Consider the following 12920-nt stretch of genomic DNA (forward strand, 5'->3'; position numbering starts at 1 on the left):
GGGGGGGGGGGTGTTATTGTTGAGTTATAAATGAACATTTTTAATCCAGATTTATTTTCATATCAATAAATCAAAGAAGGGACTCCTGACTGCCCCTGGCTATGTATCTTGTTGATGTAAAATTACATGGGAAATATCACCACAAATTGTTTCTGGCTTGAAACAGCCCTGGGGCGTATTTCTAACGGTTGGATTTAGAAAAAAACATAAATAAGAAATTAATCGAAGACAGATAATTAAAAGTAAAATTTTTCTGTCTATTTCAGTTTTAAAATAAATGGGATCGCTTTCTAAAAATCTGTTATTACCAAAAACCTGCCTAATATACAGTTGAAACCATAAAGCTGTGGAATGAGAGGACGACATTTGTAATTTTTCCGTTTCCACTCACTTTGCTGTAATATATTTAAATATTTTCTATCAAAAATTTTATGCAAGAATTCCAGTTCAGTCATGCATAGTTGGTTCGAAGGTATTGTCTGAACCTAATAATTTGCCATGAAACCTGCAATTTGGTTTTCAGTTTTATTTAGATCAAAGTTGCAAGCGTATAATACATAATCAAATTTTTTAAGTTAAATTATACAGATTGACTTCATACCTTATTTAAGTACAAGGGGGGGGGGGGGGTTACAAATTTACGTTTTCCACTCTAAACTATGCCCTTCACCCTTTTATTTTTTTTTAAATAACCAGGCTTTTAGGGCGCTTCGGGCCCATCTTCAATTTCAATTGTGAACATGTTCTTTTTGTATACATTGTAAAATAAAAACAAACAAAATATTTCGTGGATTTTATGAAAAAAAAATTTGCGGATTTTATAATAAAATTCGTGGATTTTCAAAAATTTAAAAAAGCTAATTTTGTTAGAAGCAAATTTTTGGAAATTCGAACATCCATAAACCTTCCCTTGGGTCCCGCGAAATCCAACAAAAAAATTGGGCCCGATCGGTTAAGCTGTTTTGACGTTTATCGGGTACAAACAAACAGACAGACAAGCATTATAGTATACTAGAAATTCAGGGCGCTTCGCGCCCTTCTTTCTAGGCTTTTAGGGCGCTTCGCGCCCATCTTCTATTTAAATTGTGAACATGTTCTTTTTGTTTACATTTCAAAACAAAGAAGAAAAAAAATTTGCGGATTTTCAAGAATTTAAATTTTTTTACAGAATTAAAAACCTTTAAAACCCATTTTTAAAAAAATTTTATCATTCATAGACCTTCCCTGTGTGCCACAAAAAATTTGGGCCCGATCGGTTCAGCCGTTTTGACGTTTATTGGATACAAACAAACAGACACCCACCCAGACAAACAAACAGACAGACAAGACAAATTTATATATAGATATATAGAATGATAGATGATTATAATCTATACTACAAAATAAGCAATTAAGATTATTTGCAACATTTCTAAGATTCTAAGTTATACAAAGTAAACTTGCAAACTTTAAAGGGACTGTAAAGGAAAAATGAAAGGGGGTATAGACTGAAAGCTGAATCACTTTAGCTCTCGATCGCGACCCATGAAAGTTATATCTGATGTTACTATCTCGAGAAACTGATATACAACTGTGTCAAATTTATACGAAAATTAATATATATACAATTTTGTATAAAAGTAGAGGGTTTAAATAGATCAAATTCAGCAAATAAGCAACCAATCTGAAAACGATGATATCCCAGAGAAAGCTAATTGTAAATTAGGTTTCCTCCAATTATAATTTTATATCTTTTATTTCTATTTTTAATAGATTTAATTCATTAAATTATTTATACGTCCGTATTACTTTACCAGAAATTCCACCAATGACAGTGCAGTGATACAGACGGAGACACGTGACCAGTATACTGCTCTCCCATTGGTGATAGTTCTGGTCATGTGATTTAAGTTTAAGATTTTCTAAATTTTACATATATGAACTTTCGTATAATTTTAACACAGTTTTATATCAATTTCTTGAGACAGGAATATCAGATAAAACTTTCATGGGTCGCAATCAAGAGCTAAAGTGATTAGCTTTCAGCCTATAGCCCCTTTCATTTTTCCTTTACAGTCCCTTTAACCCAGGATTGCAAATAATAAGATATAAGTCTGAACTAGATATAGAGATGGATAAAATATACAGATAATCAGAATCGAACCCAATTTTATAAATGTTTAGCGCCCCTTTGTCATGATTTCATTTTCATATGCATTTTTAACTGCAACCATTTTTCCATCGTACAAAACAAACTTGTTATTTAATAAAAAAAATCTAATTTTTCAGGGTCATATGAGCTAAAGGTAACACAAAAAAATAGATCCAATCATTCCCCGTTTTGATGTTCATTGAAATAAAAACAAACAAACAACACAACCTGTAAACTGTCCTTATTGGCAAATAAAAGAGATTTTGTCTCTTTGCAGATAGAAACACAGGGAATTTATGTTCATATCTGCATCAGTCCTTAAAGAATGGCGGTATTACAAACTCACAAATCTCCGTAAACAGACAGACGAAGCCAAACTATATTATATTAAATTCAGAGTATGTATATTTACCCTCATACATGCAAATTTATTTAAAAGTAAATATTTTAGGTTGGAAAATATGAGTTGGTTAATTTTGCACTTGCTAGATCTATTTTTGCATCTTCTAGGAACCTGCCTGGAGTTATTGAGAACTAGTTTAAAACGAGAGGGTCAAATTTATCAAACAGAACTCGTATGACGTTGTAACGTATATTGAGTGTTTAAAACATTTTTTCTTTATTTATATATCTCTTCAAAAAGAGGAGTTGTTTAAAATCGTATATGAGATAACAATCTTAAATGCAATCTACTTTAATTTGGCGTAGATGTATGCGCGTGGTGCTGATTCTTTAGGCTTATAAGGCTATGAGCAAAAAAAATGTTTGATTAAATTTTTTTCATTTCCCCGAAAGTAAAAACATTTAAAAAGAAGAAAGAAGACCGTAATATTTTGTCTTCAATATTTTGACAGTTATGAATTTCAAGTATTTTAAAGTTGCATATATTTCAAGTATATTAAAGTTGTATATATTTCAAGTATATAATAACTAGAAATTCAAGGCGCTTCGCGCCCTTCTTTCTAGGCTTTTAGGGCGCTTCGCGCCCATCTTCTAAATTAATTGTGAGCATGTTCTCTTTTGTACATCGTAAAACAAAACAAAAATAATTTGCGGATTTTCACAAAAAAATTTCGTGGATTTTCAAAAATTTCAAAAATTTAATGAAGATCGAATTTTGATGGAGACAAATATTTGAAATTTTGATCATTCATAAACCTTCCCTGGGGTCACGTGAGGTCCCACAAAAAATTTGGGCCCGATCGGTTCAGCCGTTTTGACTTTTATTTGATACAAACAAACAAACAGACAGACAAGCCAATTTTATATATAGAAGTTGTATATATTTCAATTATATTAAAGTAGACCCAAACATGAAATTCTTCTAATTTAATGCTAGCCAAGGGCATAAATATTCCAAGCAGGTTAATTTCGACTAATTCCTATTGAAACCTTTTAAAAGGACTGTAAGCGAAATTTCAAGTAACCCTCCTTGCAAAGATAGCAATTCCCGATTCACAACGGTACCTTAAAAAGATTTGTCTAGTCAAGCTTGAATTAAATATCCATGTTTTGTGTTTTTAAACTGTTCGTTTTTATTTGCGGTTTCTATGAAAAAGTGATTTGATGTAAACACTTTCCGAGTCAGGAAAAAATCAATATCTTCCACATTTGAAATAGGATTAAAGTTAAAAGGGTACTGTTGTAAAACTGGCATTGACATGTTTGCATGGAGGGTCACTTGAAATTACGCTTACACTCTCTTTACAGAGAGCAACTTAGTGTGAGAAGGAGAAGGAGGGGAGAAAGAGGAGGAGGCGAAGAAGGAGAAGGTGGAAAAAGAGGAGAAGGAAGAGAAGGAGGAGAAGGAGAAGGTGGAAAAGGAGGAGAAGGGGGAGAAGGAGGAGAAGGAGGAAAAGGAATGAAAAGAAGGAGAAGGAGGAGAAGGAGGAAAAGGAGGAAAAGAAGGAGAAGGGTATGGAAAAGCAGGTCTAGGAGGAAATTGAGAAGGAGGATGAGAAGAAGGAGAAGAAGGAAGGAAGGAGGAGAACTGGATAAACTGATGATTAGATTAATAAATGAATGAATATTTACAACTATGATGTCTAATTAGAAATGACAAGTTTGTCTGGAATGGTGTCCAATGTGTCATGGTTTGTCTAGAAGAGAGATATATTGATTTGAAACGCATGGTCTACTCTACTGACAGTGTATTCTACTCACCCTCCTTGTTTCATAACAATACCGTAAAACAACCGTGAACTCAGGATTTCTTTAAAAATAAATTTCTTTCAATTTTTTTCTCCGGGAATTACTCAGTGAACCGCAAGAAATATATTTTTCAAAGAACACATTTTTAAGTTATAACATACATCTTTAAACAAGGATTGTTCACCTGTTCACCTGAAATTGCGCATAATATTCAAAATTTCGAAACTACAGAACTTGTAATAAAAAACAAAATGATTTTTAAAAATCATTTAGTGTTATTAAGACTTTATCACCTAAACTAATCAAAATGCAATTTAAAATACGACGAAGAAATATTGATTAAAAATGTCCATATATACGTATATTGTACAATTAGACTTGGGCCAGAGGGAAGCAAAGTTAATTTCTTCTTTTAAACATTCAAATATTTCCGAATATCAGGGGACTCGACAAAATAGGAGAAATTTACCATTTATCAAAATTCTATTTTCTGAAAGTTTACTTTTATCAAACTATATGCAAAATTTTGACTCTGGTAGATGATATGTATTGATCAATCAAGTTGAGAAAAGTATTCACAAAAGATATAAGATATTAATGGAAGAAAAAACAACCGGTTTATGTTCAACCTATCGTGATTATATACTATTCGAAGAATAGGTTAGTGTTCAACCTATCGTGATTATATACTATTCGAAGAATAGGTTAGTTCAACCTATCGTGATTATATACTATTCGAAGAATAGGTTAGTGTTCAACCTATCGTGATTATATACTATTCGAAGAATAGGTTAGTGTTCAACCTATCGTGATTATATACTATTCGAAGAATAGGTTAGTTTAGGTTTTCAGGAAGAATAAAGAATAACCAAAACTTTTTACAATAATCAAAAGGAGGCATAAATCGATGAGAATTTATAATTATACTTCTTAAAAAGTTGAGATTTTCGGGACTAATCCGAAAATTTAAAACCGTAAATAATTTTTTTTAAAATGTTTAAGGCAATATATAACAAGTTGCATGCAGAAAATAAAAGCTTCTTTCAGTATTCGGTGCGTTAAAGCTAGTCGATTTAATCTAATATGATATGGGATACTCTGTACATGTCTATAAAGCAATACATATGTAATAATGTAAGTACGTATAAGTGAGTAATTGAGAAAAATCAAAGGCCAAGGCGACACTTTTAGGTAAACCCAGTCTTTAAAACTTTATGACACTTCTCATTCAAAGCAGCCTTGATAATGTGTTGTGTATGTTCTAGTATCTAAAACTAGAAAGAAATGTGTTGTATATGTTCTAGTATCTGACACTAGAAATAAATGTGTTGTGTATGTTCTAGTATCTAACACTAGAAAGAAATATGTTGTGTATGTTCTAGTATCTAATACTAGAAAGAAATGTGTTGTGTATGTTCTAGTATCTGACACTAGAAATAAATGTGTTGTGTATGTTCTAGTATCTAACACTAGCAAGAAATGTGTTGTGTATGTTCTAGTATCAAACACTAGAAAGGAATATGTTGTTCATGTTCTAGTATCTAACACTAGAAAGGAATGTGTTGTGTATGTTCTAGTATCTAACACTAGAAAGAAATGTCTTGTGTATGTTCTAGTATCTGACACTAGAAAAGAATATGATGTGTATGTTCTAGTATCTAACACTAGAAAGAAATGTGTTGTGTATGTTGTAGTATCTAGCACTAGAAAGGAATATGTTGTATATGTTCTAGTATCTAACACTAGAAAGAAATGTGTTGTGTATGTTCTAGTATCTGACACTAGAAAGGAATGTGTTGTGTATGTTCTAGTATCTAACACTAGAAAAGAATATGATGTGTATGTTCTAGTATCTAACACTAGAAAGGAATGTGTTGTGTATGTTCTAGTATCTAACACTAGAAAGGATCGTAAAGAACTAAAAGCGCCGAGTATGGTTTCTCCCTCCACGCATCTAATTTTTACGACCGCGCACGTGAGCAATGCGTCGGTTCTGCACGTTCATGATAAAAAAGTTTTTACTTCTGCAGGAATTTTAATACCTCATAATTAGGCATAATTAGCCCTCACTAATTAGCAAGTCAGGATTAATAAAAGATTTTATTGATTACACCGCGGTGGGCAGGTTTTTGGGGGAACTAAAAAATTAAGCGGACCAATGCGATTATTCTTATTTTCACTGGAACATAAACACAAAACCACATTTTAGGAAAGGTAATTTAAGAATAACAAATAAAATAAGTTTAATGAAATAAGTTTATATAATTGTCATTATAATCGAAACTTGTTAAACAAAAAATTGAAAATATGGTTTTTTAGTTAATCTAAATATAAAAATCAGTGACAAATTTATTCCAGAAATAAGGGAAGTTTTCTTTATTTTTTTAAAGATTGTCAATAGAATAATTTTTGCGATTTAACTTTTTTTCTGGGATTTCTGGTTCCTTGCTTTATTCTATAAAAACCTATTTAAAGACTATATATTCAAGACAGAACACCAAATTCCACCTTCAGATCCTACAGATCCTACAGATCCTACAGATCCTACAGATCCTACAGATCCTACAGATCGTCATATTTGGTGGAATTATTAAAGTCTCATCCTTTATGGGTAACCCGATTCACAACGATACCCTTAAAACATTTATCTGATCAATTACGTGGAAGATATTGTCGTTAATCTAGGTTTAAAAGTGTTTAATTTTAATTCTAATCTGCAGTTTTCTGCAGTAGAAATGCCTAAGTCACTTTTGTAGAGAACCACACTTGAAATAATTCTTTTTCAAATAAAAAAATAGATTTATAATTTGTACGAGCCGACAAAGCTTTTAATGATATTATTGTGAATCAAGAATTGCCATCTTTGCATCAAAGGTTGCTTGAATTAAAGCTTACAGTCGCTTTAATGTCGTCTTACTATTTCACAGATATCTGGTGCTCACTGAATATTATGATCCAGATTATTTATTTTCCCATGGAATACAAACAATTGAACAGTAACCGACTTCCTATTTATTGATGATGATTTATTGTTCAACGATATTTGAAATTGTCATGGTCTATATTTAATCCTGTGTTTCTCTAGTTCTAACTTCTAAATGCAGGAATTCTCAATATAACAATAAATACACTTTCTAATCACAGTTTTTGCTTCATAATTTCTTTTGAAATCTATTTCTTTTTATTAAATTTGTCCCCTCCCCTCACATTTTTATTAATTTTCACGATCACAATTTTTGCTTTTTACATTCTTTTGTAATCGTTTCTTTATCAAATACCCCCCCCCGTTTATTCATACGTATTCACACGATTTTAAAATAATTCAACGAAAATACTTAGATAAATATCTCTTTATGTCATCATAGTGATTAACAAAGAGCGTTAAAGGGAGTGACCGGCTATGTAAGGTAGTTAAACTGAGTATGCAGTGTTGTGGAAAGCTTTTTTCGGATTCATTTGAGACAATCTAAACTTTTTAAAGATCTGTAAATCCTGAGTTTGAGCGCAAATTCGATGTTCAAAACTCCTACTTTGGGGGTGGATACGTTTTCAGAATTAGTTTTTTTAAAATTATTAAATAACGACGACATAAAATGTAAAAAAGTTCTTTAATAAACTACAGACGTCATGTATAGGAACATGTTGAGCAAATAGAAATTAATCTTATCATCGAAAATAAGTAATCTTGTTCAATTATTAGTTTCTATTATCTCATTATTCTGGTTTCTCATTATTCACAAAGTTTTCGCAGATTTTCTAGAATTATTATTGAAAAGACGACATTTGAAGAATTTGAAGAAATCTGCGAATAAATTCAAAGAAAATTAGAAATTCAATATAATAATGAAAACAAAATAATCGATTGTAGCATTGATTTATTGACAAATTTCTTTTGAGATATATGTTCCTAACCATCTAGTTAGATTACTGTATAATTTTTACTTTATTTTTAGATCTTTAAAAAGTTTAATATGTCTCAAATGAATCCGAAAGAAGTTTTCCACAACATTGCATACTCAGTTCAACTACCTTACCTTGCAGCCAGTCACTCCCTGTAAAGTCTAAATATTTTTTTACATTTTAAATGAATTCTTTTTTTAAGATTCAGTTCAGTGCATTGTTACATTCAGTCCTGTTTCGGCCAGTGTGCTGCAGACTTATTTCCCCATTATTTATAATTGCTGGATTACTGCAGATTTGGTTGCCCGAGACTGTATTGCCCGAGATGTATTTCCTAGAAAAATTGTCATGTCTGTAAACTTTTAAACAATTAAAACAGGATCGACTATTAACAATAAAACTACGAAAATTTCTATTTGATGGCATCAACTGTAGATGTCATTTGAGGGTAGCTCTTGTCTTGATTAAAGCAATAATATTTAGTGGAGAAAGTGTGGTTATTCTGCAGATAGAAATCCTTCCAATAAAATTTACAAATATTTTACTTTAGTTTATTCTGCTTACGTCAAAGAGGGAGGGGTGGCTGCTCTCAGGGGGTTTTGGAGTGCTAACAGGATTTTTGAGTTGCTCCCAGGGTTTTGGAGTAAGATGTGAAAATTTATCCGACCTTTTATTAAAAGTACTTTAAAAACGGTACTTTAAAACCGAAAATTGAAAAAAATGTATTTATCTACGCAGCGGTCTTCCAAACTGTGGAGCCGGGAGCTACTATGAGCAGAGGTCAATACCCCTTCCAGAGCAGAAAGCAACTGAATCTTTAATGACAAATTGGCTAATCAAATTGGCTTATCAAAACTATATGATCGCCACAGACTACTCGGACTGAAATTTTCGATTTTTTACCCTGCAAATATCTGAACAAAGACAGTAAAAAAGGGTAGCAGAGCTCTTTTTTCAATTTTCGGTTTTATGTACCCTTTATAAAGGACTTTTCATATAAGGTCGGATAAATTTTCACATTTTATTCCAAAACCCTGGGAGCAACTCCAAAATCCTGAGAGCACTCCAAAACCTTAGGAGCAATTTCAAAACCCTGAGAGCGGGCTCCCCTCCCTCCGTCAAATTTGAAGAAAAATCTGATAAGTTATTAAATTAAAGGGACTGCTATCCATGATTTAAAATGACCCTCCTTTTTTAGAGTGGCAAGTCTAATTCACAACGCGTTGGCAGTTGGTATACTCTGTAAACCTGAATCAAGAACCATATGTAGAAGATTACATAGTTTCCATGAGCACTCATTTTTCAGCTAGAAAAATAAGGATATCTCTGTCGTTGATGGTCAGACTAAGATTTAAATGGACATGCCAGTCTATAAATAGAGGGTTGCTTACAATTACAACCCTTTAAGAAATGCAAGGGATTGCATGATTAAACAGATAGTTTCCTTTTGGAGTTTCCAACCTGAAAAACTGCTCCAATTAAAACGATGAATAGATTCAGAAAATACGCAACTTTTTACACGAATATACACCACACGGAAACCCTGACTTGTGAAATTCTAAAATTAAATACAAGAAAGAGAAAGTTGGTTTTCATGTCAGAAAATGTGTTTAAGGGGTCATAAAGTAACAAAGAATCTTTTTCACAAAATCAAAACTGTTCGAAGTTGACAGATAACATGGAGGCTAAGACCCCATAGCCGCCCCCCCCCCTGCACTGGACCAACCATTTTCGGTTAAATTCTTAATGCTTTTTTGAAGGTTAATATCATGAAAAATATAGAATTTTTTGTTATTAAAATATTCGAAAAAAAAGCTTAGAAGTATTAATTTTTCTGGGTGTCTTAACAAAAGAAATAATTTAAAAAAAAAATTTATATTTATAGAATGTTTGGACAATTCAGGAATTGAGTTTCGAGGGGTCCCAAGGTCAGTCCACTCCACCTTCCTCCAATCCATGCCCCTGCCTTCTGGGTTCATATGCCATGTTGGAAGGAAAAGATTTATTAATGTAAGTTTCTAATTAAATTTGTACAAAATAATATAAGAGTTAAGAGTATAGAGTGGATTTTAACCAACATCTGACAGATTTAATCTTTATTACAGAAACTAAACTAACTGCATATCCTGGAGAAGAGAGCTACCACTAATTATTTACTGTCCGACAATGTTTTAAACAAAGATTAAACAGATAAGACCACGGTTGTATAATAGATAGGACAAAAAAGAAATTTATGTTTTTGATAAGTAAATATTCATTTTCACGTCACTCTAAAGTAAATTTAACGTTTGATTGAAAATCTTTAATGTTTTCAAATCATAACTCCTCTTATCAAAGAGCTATGGAGAAGAACAAAAATGTTTTAAATTTCTTACATTTAGATTTACTTTGGCAAAAGTCACAAAGTCGTGCCAGTAATGTCGCATGAATTTGACCATCTCATTTTGTCTAGTTTGCGCAGTGTTTACAAATAGCATCCTTAAAAATAAAACCTTTTACCGAGAGGTAAGTGTGCCTGTATCAAATACCTACTCCATAACAATTTAATCGAAACGTATCTATCCAGGTCTAAAGGTTAGAAAGATCAACTAGGACCAACTCTCCGATTCTAAATACCACAAAGGTACTATCTCAACCAGATTCAACTCTCCACACCGGAGTGAGCAGCATTCGGTTTCTTCTACTTTAAATCAAACGTGTTTTGGTCATTAATTCAATAATCATTTACTTTACGGATTTGTTTTATTTTTACATTTTTATTCGAAATGCATATGCCAACAAAAAAGTATTTTAGAGAAAAGGCTAACAAATTATGTTTAATGGGTCAAATTGTGATCGAAAGTCACAGCTTTCTGGAATATTGACAGAACCGTTAAATCCACGTGTCTCCGGGTCTAAAGGACACACAGTCAAAATCTCAACCAGGATTAACTCCCTAGTTCTAAAGGACACACAGTCCAATGAAATTGCTACAAGGCAATTTCTCAACCAGGCTTAACTCCCTAGTTCTGAAGGACACACAGTCCATGAATGAAATTGCTACAAGGCAATTTCTCAACCAGGCTTAACTCCCTGGTTCTAAAGGACAAACAGTCCAATGAAATTGCTACACAGGCAATTTCTCAACCAGGCTTAACTCCCCGGTTCTAAAGGACACACAGTCCAAATCTTAACTTGAATAATTCAATGAGGACCCAAGCTATCTTTCAAGCTATATTTGATTCAATGCTAAATCAACTAGCAAAGATCTCTGCTCGTATATTTCAACGAGAATCAAAGCTGTCTTTCAAGCTTGCTTAGGCTTCTGATAACGTAATCAAAAGCAAAGTCTCAATGAAATTTACCTAATTCAATTTCCATGATGTTATTGATATCACATGATTAAGACCATCGTTTTACGTATTTATCGCACAGTTAAAGTTTAAGGATTAAAGAGAATAGATATCACGCAGTTAATCTATCCCTGCCCATATTTTATAGCTTAATTTAAGTATGTCGCATGATTTGAGCTAAGTTTTCAATTAAAAGGCAGTTTCAATAAATAATCTCATTATGTCTAAGTTTAAATCATTAAAGTTTACAGGATATCATGTTTACACACATTTTTGCTACATTTGCGCCCGTGAAATAAACTCAGTAATGTTTTAATCTCCAATTATTCAAATCCATCAAACAAAGTGAACGAAACATAAAATAGAATTTTTAATTGCATTGCTTTGTCCAACATAAAGTATAAAATAGATAATGCTAAATATGTAATTTAAATAAAGAATGGTTGGAAAGTAAAGGGTAGTTGAAAATCAAAAGATAATTAAATATCTAATTTTATACCATGCGCTCGTAGCATAAAAGGGGTTAATAACTTCACTTAATATTAAGATTTGTAAAAATGGGTGTCCTTAACAATGCAGCTATCTTTCTTGTCCTCTCTATTTCATCTCTGAGTATAAAATGAACTGTAAAAACATGTTTTCAACAGTTTCAATTCTAATTTTTCAAACTTCAAACCTTGCAATTCCAATCAATATAAATTAAATCTTGAGCAAAAATAAGTCAATTTAAAAAAAGTAAAGTTTCTTTCACCCCCTTTTCTTCTGAAAGGGGGGTGCAATGACGAGTTTGCACCCCCCCCCCGTCCCATATAAAAGAAATTGTTTCTCATAATTTTCTAAAATCTAGTTACCCTTGGTTAAAAGGAAAAAATTCATCCATTTATTTTGGAATATAATAGCCATTTTTGGGAGTTTCAAAAACATTATTTTAAGCGAGGATATTTGTCATTTTTAGTCAAAGTAGAAGGGTTTTTTCATAGAGAATAGAATATTCTATTCTCTATGGTTTTTTTTTTGAGTACTCAAAAACTTACTAAGAATGTCTCAATGTCTCAATGTCAATAAATAAACTCTTTTAAACAAAATATTAGAAATTTTATTTTTTATTCATCTTCATAATATCATGATGAGGCCGAGGGACAAGAAGCCTTGATTTTAAATAACGAATTTTTTCCTTAAGCTAAAGTACCATTAATTTATTTTTTATGTATATTGTATATGTAAACTGAAAAGTTTCAGACACTAAAATGTAACCCTTAAAAGCTTAAATACATTTGTTAAAAAGGTTAGTCTTTATAGCGTATACATTGACAATGTAATTAAGAAAACCATATACCACCGTAAAAACAAACCAAGCATTGCTTTAAAAAAAAACTAAATTTTTTTTTTGTTTAGCCCCCTTGAAA

The sequence above is a fragment of the Eurytemora carolleeae genome, unplaced genomic scaffold, assembly GCF_000591075.1.
Source record: "Eurytemora carolleeae unplaced genomic scaffold, Eaff_2.0 scaffold329, whole genome shotgun sequence".
Taxonomy (NCBI): domain Eukaryota; kingdom Metazoa; phylum Arthropoda; class Copepoda; order Calanoida; family Temoridae; genus Eurytemora; species Eurytemora carolleeae.